A 12,861-nucleotide genomic window follows, 5' to 3' on the forward strand; every position below is an offset into this window, starting at 1 on the left:
TCCTTGTTGGTCCTCCCACTGAATGACCACATCAGTTCTCCAAAAGATTCAAGAAACTTCCTCTAATCACTTTTTAATATGAGTTTCCTAACAATCTTAGGGACTCGGCCACTCTCATTCTCTCCTCCCTAAAGCTTCTGGTTTCACTGACCCCCAACTTGACCCTGAAGCCGCAGGGATGGCACGAGAGACAACTTTCTGGATTTTTAGCTGTCTGTACCCAAACACCATTCAACTCTGATGCCTGGCCTTTGTCTGGGTTTCCTTCTCCTTCTTTCAGTTCTCGTTCATGTTGACGTGTTCGACTGTTACCTTTTTTAAGCGGGCCCCCAAATTTTCTTCCCTGGGACTCTTACAGAGCTTCAACCTCACGACTTGGGTCATCTCGTTGGCTATCTCTCTAGCAATGGCTGTCTGGCAGACATGTCCCTATCCTATTCCTGCTTCCCCCTTCCCGACCCTCCAAGTCCATGTCTTCCCCTCCCTGAGACTTAAAAGCTCATGTTTGCCTTCGCTGCCTCCTTCTCACACAATCTCTATATCCATCAGTTAAAGTCTTCTGTTGTAAATTTTTAAATTTTTTTAAAATTCCAGTGTAACTAACATACAGTGTTCTGTTAGTTTCAGGTGCACAATATAGTGACTCCGTGGTTCTGTACGTTCCTCAGTGCTCGCCACGGTAAGCACACTCTAAGCCCCCAAAACCTAAGCCACCATCCCCGCCCACCTCCCCTCTAGAAACCATCTGTTTGTTCTCTAGAGTCAAGAATCTGGTTTTTTTTGTTTGTCTCTTTTTCTCTTCCCTAGTTCTGTTTCTTAATTTCCACAGATGAGTCAAATCATATGGTAGTCGTCTTTCTCTAACTTATTTCACTTAGTATCATGCCCTGTAGGTCCATCCCTATCGTTGCAAATGGCAATATTTCATTCTTTTTTATGGATGAAGAATATTCCATCGTGTATACATGCCTTTCCTTCTTTATGCATTTACCTATTGATGGACACTTGGGTACTTCTGTATGTTGACTCTTGTATATGATGCTACAGTAAACATAGAGATGCAGATATCTTTTTGAATCACTGTTTTCATTTTTTTGGGGGGGGGGTAAATACCCAAGAGTGGAAATTACTGGATATATGGTAATTTTATTTTTTAATTTTTTGAGGAACCTCCATGTTATTTTCCACAGTGGCTGCACCAGTTTACATTCCTACCAACAGTGCATGGTGGTTCCTTTTTCCACATCTATATCCACACTTGTTATTTCTTGTGTTTTTTATTTTAGCCATTCTGATGGGTGTGAAGTGATATCTCACTATGGTTTCAATGTGCATTTCCCTGATAATGAGTGATTTTGAGCGTCTTTTTATGTGTCTGTTGGCCATCAGTATGTCTTAAAATGTTTATTCAGGCTCCCTGCCCTTTTTTAATTGTATTATTTGAGGATTTGGGTGTTGAATTGTATCATTTTGTTATTTGGGTGGATATTAACCCCTTATGGAATATATTATTTGCAAATACCTTTCTCCCATTCAGTAAGTTATCTTTTTGTTTTGTTGGTGGTTTCCTTCACTGTGCAAAGCTTTTGTAATTTGGTGTAGTCCCATTACTTTGATTTTGCTTTTGTTTCCCTGGCCAAAGGAGGTATAACTAGAAAAATATTTGTATGGGTGATGTCAACGAGATTATGGCCTATGTTTTCTTCTAGGAATTTTATGGTTTCAGTTCTCAAATTTAGATCTTTGATCTATCTTCGTCAGTTTATTTCTGTATATGGTCTAAGAAAGTGGTCTATTTTCTTTCCTTTGTATGTATTTGTCCAGTTTTCCCAATACAATTTGTTGAAGAGACTACTGTTTTCCCACTGTATATCCTTCTTTCCTTTGTCATAGATTAACTGACTGTATAATGGGTTTATTTCTGGGCTCTCTATCCTGTTCCACTGATGTATTTGTCTCTTTTTGTGCCAGTATCATACTGTTTTCCTTACTACAACTTTGTACTACATCTTAAAGTCTGAGTTTGTGATAACTCCAGTTTTATACTTCTTTTTCTCAAAATCCCTTTGGCTGTTTGGGGTCTTTTGTGGTTCCATACAAATTTTAGGATTATTTGTTCTAGTTCTGTGAAAAATGCTGTTGGCATTTTGATAGGGATTGCATTAAATCTGTAGATTGCTTTGAGTAGTATGGATATTTTAATAATACTGGTTCTACCACACCATGAGCATGGAATATTTTTCCATTTGTTTGTGCCATCTTCAATTTCTTTCATCAGTGTTTTATAGTTTCCAGAGTGTAGGTCCTTTATCTCTGCTACTTCATTATTAGTGTATAGAAATGCTACAGATTTCTGTGTATTAATTTTGTATTTTGTAACTTTAGTGAATTCACTTATCTGTTCTAATAGTCTTTTAGCAGAGTCTTTAGGGTTTTCTACATACAGGATCATGTCATCTCCAAATAGTAAAAGTTTTACATCTTTCTTACCAATTTGGGTGACTTTTATTTCTTTTTCTGATTGCTGTGGTGGAACTTCCAGTTCTACGTTGAATAAAAGTGGTGAGAGTGGACATCCTGGTCTTGTTCTTGATCTTAGAGGAAAAGCTCTCAGTTTTTTTACCATTGAATATGAGGTTAGCTGTGGGTTTTTCATATGTGGCATTTATTGTGTTGAGAGTTTTTTTCATGAATGGGTGTTGTACTTTGTCAAATGCTTTTTCTACATCTGTTGAAATGATGATATGGTTTTTATCCTCTCTCTCACTAGCTTTTTTTTTTTTTTTTTTTTTTTTTTTTTTTTGAGAAAGAGTAAGCACAGTGGGGAGGGACAGAAGAGAATCTTAAACAGGTCCCATACTCAGTGCAGACCCTATGTGGGACTTGATTTCACCCTGAAATCATGACTTGAACTGAAATCAAGAGTCAGGTGTATAACCTACTGAGCCACCCAGATGCTTCTATACTTTCTCTCTCTCTCTCTCTCTCTCTCATTTTTAAAGATTTAATTTATTTATTCATGAGAGACACACAGAGAGAGAGGCAGAGACACAGGCAGAGGGAGAGGCAGGCTCCATGTAGGGAGCCTGCGGTAGGACTTGATCCCGGGTCTCCAGGATCACGCACTGGGCTGAAGGCAGCACTAAACTGCTGAGCCACCCAGGCTGCCCTAGGTGACATATTACATCAATAGATTTATGAATATTAAACCATCTTTTCATCCTTTGGTTGTGGGCAATTATTATTATTTTTTTTAATTAATTTTTATTGGTGTTCAATTTACCAACATACAGAAAAACACCCAGTGCTCATCCCGTCAAGTGTCCACCTCAGTGCCCGTCACCCATTATTTTTTCAATGTATTCTTGAATTTGGTTTGCTAATATTTTGTTGAGGATTTTTGCATCTATGTTCTTCAGAGATACTAAGCTGTAGTTTTTGTTTGTTTGTAGCGTCTTTGAATGATTTTTGATTCAGGATTATGCTGGCCTTATAGAATGAATTTGGAAGCTTTCTTTCCTATTCTGCTTTTTGGAATAGTTTGAGATAAATAGGTATTGACTCTTTAAATGCTGCTGGGTAGTTAGAATTCACCTGTGAAGCTAACTAGTTTTGAACTTTTGTCTGTTGAGATCTTTTTGATTACTGATTCAATTTCATTGCTAATGATCAATCTGTTCAAATTTTCTATTTCTTTCTGAGTTTGGAAGTTTAGATGTTTCTAGGGATTTATCCATTTCCTCTAGATTGTCCAATTTGTTGGCATATAATTTTTTATAATATTCTAATTCTTTATATTTCTGATATAAACTCTATATATTTCTATATTAACTCTTATTTCTCCTCTTTAACTTCTGATTTTATTTATTTGAGTCCTCTTTTTCTCTCTTTCTTTTAATGAGTCTGGCTAAAGGTTCATCAGTTTTGCTGATCTTTTCAAATAACTAGTTCCTGGTTTCACTGATCTGTTTTTTGGGTTTTTTGTTTTGTTTTGTTTTGTTTTTGTTTTTGTATCCATTTCATTTATTTCTGTTCTAACCTTTACTATTTCCTTCCTTCTACTGGCTTTGGGCTCTGTTGTTGTTGTTGTTGTTGTTGTTGTTCTTCTTCTTCTTCTTCTTCTTCTTTTCTCCTTTAGATCTAATTTTAGGTTGTTTGAGATTTTTCTTGCTTCGTGAGGTAGACCTGTATTACTATAATCTTCATTCTTAGTTTTTGCTGCATCTTAAAGATCTTGGACTGTTGTGTTTTCATTTGTCTCTGTAATTTTTTATTTCCTCTTTGATTTCATGGTTTATTCATTCATTATTTACTAGCATATTATTTATTCTCCATGAATTTGTGTTCTGTCCAGATTTTTTTTTTGTCATGGTTGACTTCTAGATTCATACCCATAGTTGAATAAGATGCATAATATGATTTTAATTTTTCTGAATTTGTTAAGACTTGTTTTGTGGCCTAACATGTGATCTAGTCTGCAGAATATTCCATGTGCACTTGAAAAGAATCTATATTCCACAGTTTTAGGATGGAACGTTCTGAATATTTCTGTTAGATCCATCTGGTCTAATGTGTCATTCAAAGACACTATTTTACTTGTTGGTTTTTGGTGTGGATGTTCTATTCATTGCTATAAGTGGAATTGAAAGTCCACTTTCAATTATTACTGTATTAGTATCAATTATTACTGTATTAGTATCAATTTCTTCTTTTATGTCTGCTAATACTTGCTTTATGTATTTGGATGCTCCCATATTGGATACATAAATATTTATTTTTTATTTTTATTTTTTTTTTAAATTTTTATTTATTTATGATAGTCACACACAGAGAGAGAGAGAGAGGCAGAGACACAGGCAGAGGGAGAAGCAGGCTCCATGCACCGGGAGCCCGACGTGGGATTCGATCCCGGGTCTCCAGGATCGCGCCCTGGGCCAAAGGCAGGCGCCAAACCGCTGCGCCACCCAGGGATCCCTGGATACATAAATATTTATAATTGTTGTATGTTTTTGGTTTTTGATGAATTGTTCCCTTTACAATTATGTAGTATCCTTCTTTGTCTCTTGTTTTAAAGTCTATTTTAAAGTCTATTTTGTCTGATACTACAATTATGTAGTATCCTTCTTTGTCTCTTGTTTTAAAGTCTATTTTAAAGTCTATTTTGTCTGATATTAGTATTGCTACCCCAACTTTCTCTTTCCTTCCATTTGTATGATAAATGTTTCTCCACCCTTTCACTTTCAATCTCTATGTGTCTTTAGGTCTGGAAAGAGTCTCTTGTATGCAGCATAGATGGGTCTTGCTTTTATATCCATCAGTGTACCTTACAGCTTTTGGTTGGAGCATTTAGTCCATTTACATTCAAAATAATTTTAAATGGGTACATATTTATTGCCTTTTATTTTTTTATTTTTTATTTTTTTATTATTTTTTTATTTATTGCCTTTTAAAACTTATTTTATGGTTGTTTTTCTTCTCCTTTTTTCTCTTGCTCTCCTCCCTTTCATTAATGATAGATTTCTTTCTCTTTTTTGCATATCTATTACAGGTTTTTGATTTGTGGTTACCATTAGGTTTATATATAAAATCCTATGTGTATTATAGTCCACATTAAATTGATGGTTAGTTCAGCTTGAAACCATTATAAAATATTAAATTTTTACTCCTCCTTCCATATTTTATGTATATGATGTCATACTTCACATCCTTTTATTTTATAAATGCCTTCACTGATTTTTATAAATATAATTAATTGTACTATTTTTGTGCTTTAACCTCTATGCTGGTTTTTATAAATGATTAATCTACTACTTTGATTATGTTTTCAGTTACCTGTGAAATTTTTCCTTTCCTAATTTTCTTACTATTGATTGTGGCTTTTTCTTTCTACTCAGAGAATCCCTTTTTCTTATAAGGCTAGTTTAGTGGTGATGAACTTCTTTAACTTTTGTTTATCTGGGAAACTCTTTATGTTCTTTCTATTCTGAGTGGTAGCCTTGCTAGATAGAATACTCTTGGTTCCAGGTTTTTCCCTTTCAACACTTTGAATATATCATGTCACTTTCTTCTGGCCTACAAAATTTTTGCTGAAATATCAACTGTTGTCCTTATGGGGTCTCCCTTATATATAGCTGCTTTCTTTTCTCTTGCTCCTTTTAAAATTCTCTCTTTAGAAACCAATATCACAGTATATGTTACCTAGAATTTAAATTAAAAATTGGAAAATACAAAATAAAATTCTCTCTTTATCACTACTTCTGTGGATTTCCTTGGGCTGATTTTGGAGGGAGGGGGGTTCTCTGTGCCTCCTGGATTTGGATGCCTGTTTCCTTCCCCTGATTAGGGTAGTTTTCAACTATTATTTCTTCAAATAAACTTTCTGCCTCCTTTTCTCTCTCTTCTTCTGGAATCCCTGGTAATGCAAATGTTTTTGCACTTGATAATGTTTCTGAGTTCCTTAACCTATTCTTATTTTTTATTATTCTTTATTCTCTTTGCATTCAGCTTGCTTGCTTTCCATTACTCTGGCTTCCAGCTCATTGATCTCTTCTTCTACTTCCTCTAATCTACTATTTATTCCCTCTAGAGTATTTTTTATTTCAGTTATTGATTTTGCTTCTGACAGGTTCTTTTTTTTATATTTTCTCTTTATTGAATGTCTCACTAATACCCTCCACTCTTTTATCAATGTCTCTATGACCATTACTTTGAATTCTCATAACTGGCATATTGCTTATCTCTGCCTCATTTAGCTCTTTTGCTTAGATTTGGTTCTTTCATTTGGGACATAGGTCTCTGTCTCCTCATTTTGTCTCTTTGTGTTTGTTTCTATGTATTAGGAAAGTCAGCTATATTGCCTGATCTTGAAAGCAGTGGCCTTATAAAGAAGTCCTATAGGGCCCTATAGTACAATGTCCCCTGTTCACCAAAACCTAGTGCTTCGGGGATGTCTTCTATGTGTGCTTCATGCATCCTACTATTGCGGTTAAGTCGCATTTGCCTTCAGTACAGTCAGCTGCAATGACCTTCTTTGCCTGTTGGGGGCAGGGTTTGGTCCCTGTGCTGTTAAGGGGCCAGTCTGGGGCCACCATGGGCTTATGGTTGGGCCAGACCAGATGCCTGCCCTCAACTTGTTTGCCAGGCCTGTAATTGCACTGAACTACAGGGCATTCTCCCTGCATTGTCCCCTGAGAAGCTTCTGTTAGTGGGCAGGGGTTCAGTCAGAAAAAATGTCTGCCCTCCCCAGCCCACTGCTGGGACTGTAGTCAAACTGGCATGTATGGTTATCTTCCCATCTGCCCAGGTCAAGAGTCACCTTGGAGTGGGGCTGGTTACTGTTGGAGCTGCTTGCAGAATGAGAGATGTCAGGCATCCATTTGGAGGGACTCTTGCCAAGTGGGGCGGGTTCAATTGAGTAGATCTGCAGGAGAACACAGGGGCAGGTGTGCAGTGTTAGCAAACTATGTTGAGATAGTTAGTATTGTTTTCCACAGGTGTCCAGGTATCTAGATGGAGGGAAGGGAAGAAAGGTGCCTGCCAGCCCTTCTGTTCTTGAAGATGTCTCCTAAAGATCCCTGCCCCTCCAGGGTACACTAAGATTAGTAAGTAAATCTCCTTCTGATATACTCAAGGTGCTTTTCTTTCTTTCTTTCTTTCTTTCTTTCTTTCTTTCTTTCTTTCTTTCTTTCTTTCTTTCTTTCTTTCTTTCTTCTTTCTTTCTTTCTTTCTTTCTTTCTTTCTTTCTTTCTTTCTTTCTTTCCTTCCTTCCTTCCTTCCTTCCTTCCTTCCTTTCTTTCTTTCTTTTCTTTCTTTCTTTCTTTCTTTCTTTCTTTCTTTCTTTCTTTCTTTCTTTCTTTTTTTCTTTCTTCTTCTTTCCTCCTTTCAAGATTTTATTTATTTGGCAGAGAGCAAGAGCATGAACAGGAGGAGTGGCAGACAGAGGAAGAGGAAAAAGCAGGCTCCATGCCAAGCAAGGAGTCTGATACCAGGCTCAATCCAAGGACCCTGGGATCATGACCAAAGGCAGTGGCTTAACCAACCGAGCTACCCAGGTGCCCTCAAGGTGCTTTTCAAACTGCTGCTTCTATGCTATATCTCAGAGGGGTTGTTTAATGTGCTGGTTCTCTTAGGGCAGGGACTCAGGTTCCTATCACTCTCTAGGTCTTTCAGAACTAAGCCTACTGATTTATAAAATTCCCATTGTTAAGCCCCAGTGACTGTAAAATCTCATAAAGTCAAGCTCCTCTGGTTTTCAAAACCAAATATTTTGGGGACCCATCTTCCAAATGCAAGTCCCCCATATCTAGGGTACTTGGTGTGGTATCTGCTGCTGTCCCTCCTCTGTGCTGGTGTTGTACTTCCCATTTGTGGTTATCCTCTCAGGTTACTTTGGTTCTCAGTTGAACTCCATCATTTCCACTGTTTTGGCCTCCTCTCTACAATTAACTGTGGAGAATCTGTTTTGTCAGTTTTTTGGTTTGTTTTCCAGGTTAGCTGCACTAATGTAGCTGTTATCTAGGTGTATCCGTGCGACAAAGTGAGGTTAGGATCCTCCCACTGTACCATCTTCCTAGATGCCCCTAAAGTCTTCTCTATATGCATCTAATGTCTGCCCTGCTTCCCATGACCACTGCCACCACTAAGGTCCAGGATCTGTCACATAATGTTTAGATTTTAGCAATATGCTTCTAACTGGTTTCCCAAAAATGCCTTCTACTCCCCAAATTGTTCTGATTCTGTTATCAGAAGAATCATTTCGCCATATTGTCTATAGGGAAAATTCCAAATATCCAGGTGTGGCAGGAAAACACTTGAGATATTCATTAGCAAGGGTTACTCCACCTATTTTTCTCCTCCACATTCCAAAAAGCCTAGTTTTGGGGGTCTCTTCTTCCTTAGTAGGGAAATTTGTACTAACTGATGCCACTAAGGCATTTCCTTAAAATCTGAGTTCTCTGAAGACTTTGAGGGTTGCTAGAGGAGACAGAGAATAATTGTCTTGGATTTAGAAAAGAGCTTCAAGGTTACTGAGGTAGGGAATAGAGTGTGCCTTCCATGGTAATGGCCCCATAGGAGAGAAGACTTCAAAAGCAATGGCTTTAGGGTATATCCTGGAGGTGAGACCATGTTCAGTCTTAGTAAAGATTCCTATAAGCTACTGTGTCCAAAACATCAGGGGGTCACAGGACTTCAAGGGGCTGTTATTATGGACTCAGTAGATAAGAATGGTCAGCATCTTCAGGCTGGAATAGATAATAGAGATCAGACACCTTTCTTCTAGGATCCAGATAAGTTTCCCAGATTCTGGTGTGATCCTGGAATGGGAAACAGCAGAATAGTGACTGAAATGGACTTTCCTATGAGCTTAGTAAAGGTATACGCAGAATAGGATCTAATTTAGAACAAGATTCAACCCTCTATTCTGCATTCAAGGCTCTGAAATCCATATGCCTTCATTCATTCACTCAACAAAAACATACTTTGTGTTTCATATGCTGCCTGAGAACACAAAAGCAAAATAGAATACTTTCTGTCCTAAGTCTTAATAGTGGGAGAAATAAGCAAATTCCCTCTGCTTTTCTCTTCTTTAAGGAAGCCTACCCATGACTCCCCTGACCTTGGTAGAAGGTCTTATACACATTTTTAATAGCATACGTTAACTGTGTTAAGTGCTCCCAAGGAACGGTAGTTTTACATGTATTTGAGTGATTATTTAATTAATTATGTCAACCCCAACAGACTGTAAGTTCTATGAGGGCAAAGCCATGTCAGTTTTTGAGCAGTAAATGTTTGGAAGAGATGATGTCTGTGAGGATTACTTCCTTTTACCACATTAATAATTCTGCACTGCTCCTCACACTTTTGGCCACAGTTCATAGACCTTTTTGATATCTTGAGAACATGCCAATGCATTTTTGCCTCTAGTCTATTCTTTTCCCATTCTCCCCAGACTGAAGGCCACCATCACTCCTCAGGCACAGGTTAGATAGGGTCTTACATTTTCACTTATCTCTCTATAATTATCCTATCTCTCCAACTGGTCGGTAAGCATATCAGTTGACAGGACTGTATATTACACTACCCCAAAGTAAGGCACATTTAATTGTTGCTCAACCAGAGACCCTCTGCTTCCCATATCTCAAGGAGCAGGAAGAGAGTGTATTCTCTGTGAGAGGCATCTCTGAGGGCTATTCAGTGTACAGACTGCAAGGCTATATGATGACATAGCAGCCCTAATTAATCCACAGTGGAATGAACCTGGTCCAAAGCCAGGTAACTGAAATTAAGAACTTGAACACCTTTGTGATGCTCATTGCCCTAAAACTAATAGTAATTAATTCATTTCAACAAATGTTTCTTGAGTTCCTATGCCAGGAACTCTTCTAGGTAATTGGGATATATCCATGAATAAAACAGAGATCCCTTCATCTCTGGGGCTTACAGTTTAGTGGGAGAAAAATAATAAGGCACAAACACCACAAAAACAAAAATTAGAAGGTAGAAATTTCTATAGGAAAAAAAAAAAAAAGAAGAGCAAAGGATGAGTGTTTGATAAAAGTCAACTTCTTGCCTGCAAGTCTAGTCTAGTTCTTGTCATTCCAAAAAGTCAGGTCAGTATCTGAGTCACTTGTCATTTAAAAGCCTTAGAAAAGACCTAAAACAATTCAGAAGTTCGCCTGGAATTAGTTGTTGACTGCTAGTAGGACATTCAGACAGGAAAATGTTTAATGACGACATTAAGAAACTGCAGCTGTGGTATCCACTTTTTAAAAAAAAATATTTTATTTATTTATTCATGAGAGACATACAGAAAGAGAGAGAGGCAGAGACACAGGCAGAGGGAGAAGCAGGCTCCATGCAGGGATCCTGACGCAGGACTCGATCCTGGGTCCCAGGATCAGGCCCTGGGCTGAAGGCGGTGCTAAACCACTGAGCCACCTGGGCTGCCCTAATATCCACTTTGTAACCAAGTTAATTAACCTTAATATGACTTTTTATTTTAATAGTAATAGCAGAAAATTTTTGAAAGCCAACTCTAGACTAGGCACTGGGCTTCGCCTTTCTTACATTATCACTGTTTTGTTCACAACCGTGTATGAGCGTGTGATTACTTTCATGTTACAGATAGGGAAACATATAGACTGAGACTTTATGTAAGTTGCCTAAGGTAACACAAATGATAAATGGTGGGGTTATGATGTAGAGGTAGCAGCCTAACTCTAAAGCCATTCTGTCAACCACCTGCCCTACAGCCTGTGCTGATAAGAGATTGAATAGTCAGCCAGAGGAAGTTTTAAATACTGAAAGAATCTACACATGTGAAGTGATGAGTAACTAAGGAAATTCCATGGATGAATGCAACTAAAATATAGAGCTATAGTTTCCATCAGGCAGTCAAGGACACAGGCAAAAAGAAATGCTCAAAAGCAAAGGCATTCACAATACCAAAACCAGAGCCATAAAACAAATCCAAGACTCTGCATTCAGTTGTTTCACAGCATGGATTGAATGTCTCTTGTTCAGATACACCCAGAAGGCCTGGCACCAATCAGTAGGAATGCTTGTTAATCTTAGCATATAATTGTTCCTAGCTACTTTTCTTAATTTATTTTAATTCCTTAAACTTTAATCCTGTGTTTGTGGTTCATTCAAAACACCCTTCAGAGTTTCCCAAGATACTTGCTTTCCTTCTTCTAAATACAGTCCGTGTTCTCTCTTTTATTGGGTTGTCTCATTTTCCAGTATGTTTCATTCTCCAAGTGATCTTTTTCATATGAGAGGATTAATCTTATTCCACTGCTGTTTCCGTTGGACAGTCTGGGCTGCCCTTCAGTTGCTGATTACCTGTTAGAGGTCATCTGAAGGTTGTATGGAACACCTAATTGGCCAGTCTCTGAGCAGTGCTCTGATGGGATCTCTAGAAGAATTCACACTCAGTTCCAGAAAACACATATTTTTAACTTATAAAGAGCATTCCCCAGTACTTTTCTTCATCCAAAGACAGCTCCTGCCACATATCTGAATCAGGACTCTTTGACTGATATCGCATGACTGTGTGTTAGCTGAGGCCAAAAGTGACTCTGTCATTTTCTTTACAGTTCAATTCAAAGTTCCAGAAGAACCTTCCTTAGTTAACTCCACTCACTTAGAATCTCTTCATCTAGCTTGACTGCTTAGCTCTCGTGTACGCTTTGAGTATCTCCTGGGTGATACATCTTTTGAGGACTGAAATTGTGTCTCCTGAACCTTTCCTATCTCCAGCTTTCTCAAAACACTTCTGTATTAAATGTTCAGTGGGAACTTGTGGAGCTGAAGTGAATGGAGCTGATCTTTTAAGTTGCAAGGGACAACCTGGCATCTGGATGATTTTGTGTAGCTCTGCTCTAGATGGACATCTCAAGACCCTGTTAGTTTCAGAGCTCTAGAGTCTCCCATTTCTCCCATGTGTCTAGAGCATAGAGAACATTGGTAGCCTCAGAGCTACCAATGTTCAATGTTCAAGAGGCAACTTTAGCAGTAACTGTGCAGATAACCAGATATTTTCTTTTATTCCTAAGTAGGAGCAATTAATAGTTTGGCCTCACATTAAAAATACAGATTTTAATGAGGTTCCTTGCTAGGTTTTTTTCATCATTATTTGTGCCAAATGAAAGCTTTCCAAGAATGTTCATTTAAAATCTAGAAAGATTTATTAAGTATGTATGTTTTAGTGTCAGAAAAATTAAATTCCAAAGAAAAACCATTCATTATGTAATGTAGAAAAAGAACAACTCTAAAGACAAAAGTCAACTGTATTTGAACGAATTATCCATTCATGTTGGGCTCTGTCTCCCTACTCTTCATTAAGAATTTATCAATTTC

This window comes from Vulpes lagopus, chromosome 4 (assembly GCF_018345385.1).
Source record: "Vulpes lagopus strain Blue_001 chromosome 4, ASM1834538v1, whole genome shotgun sequence".
Classification (NCBI taxonomy): Eukaryota; Metazoa; Chordata; class Mammalia; order Carnivora; family Canidae; genus Vulpes; species Vulpes lagopus.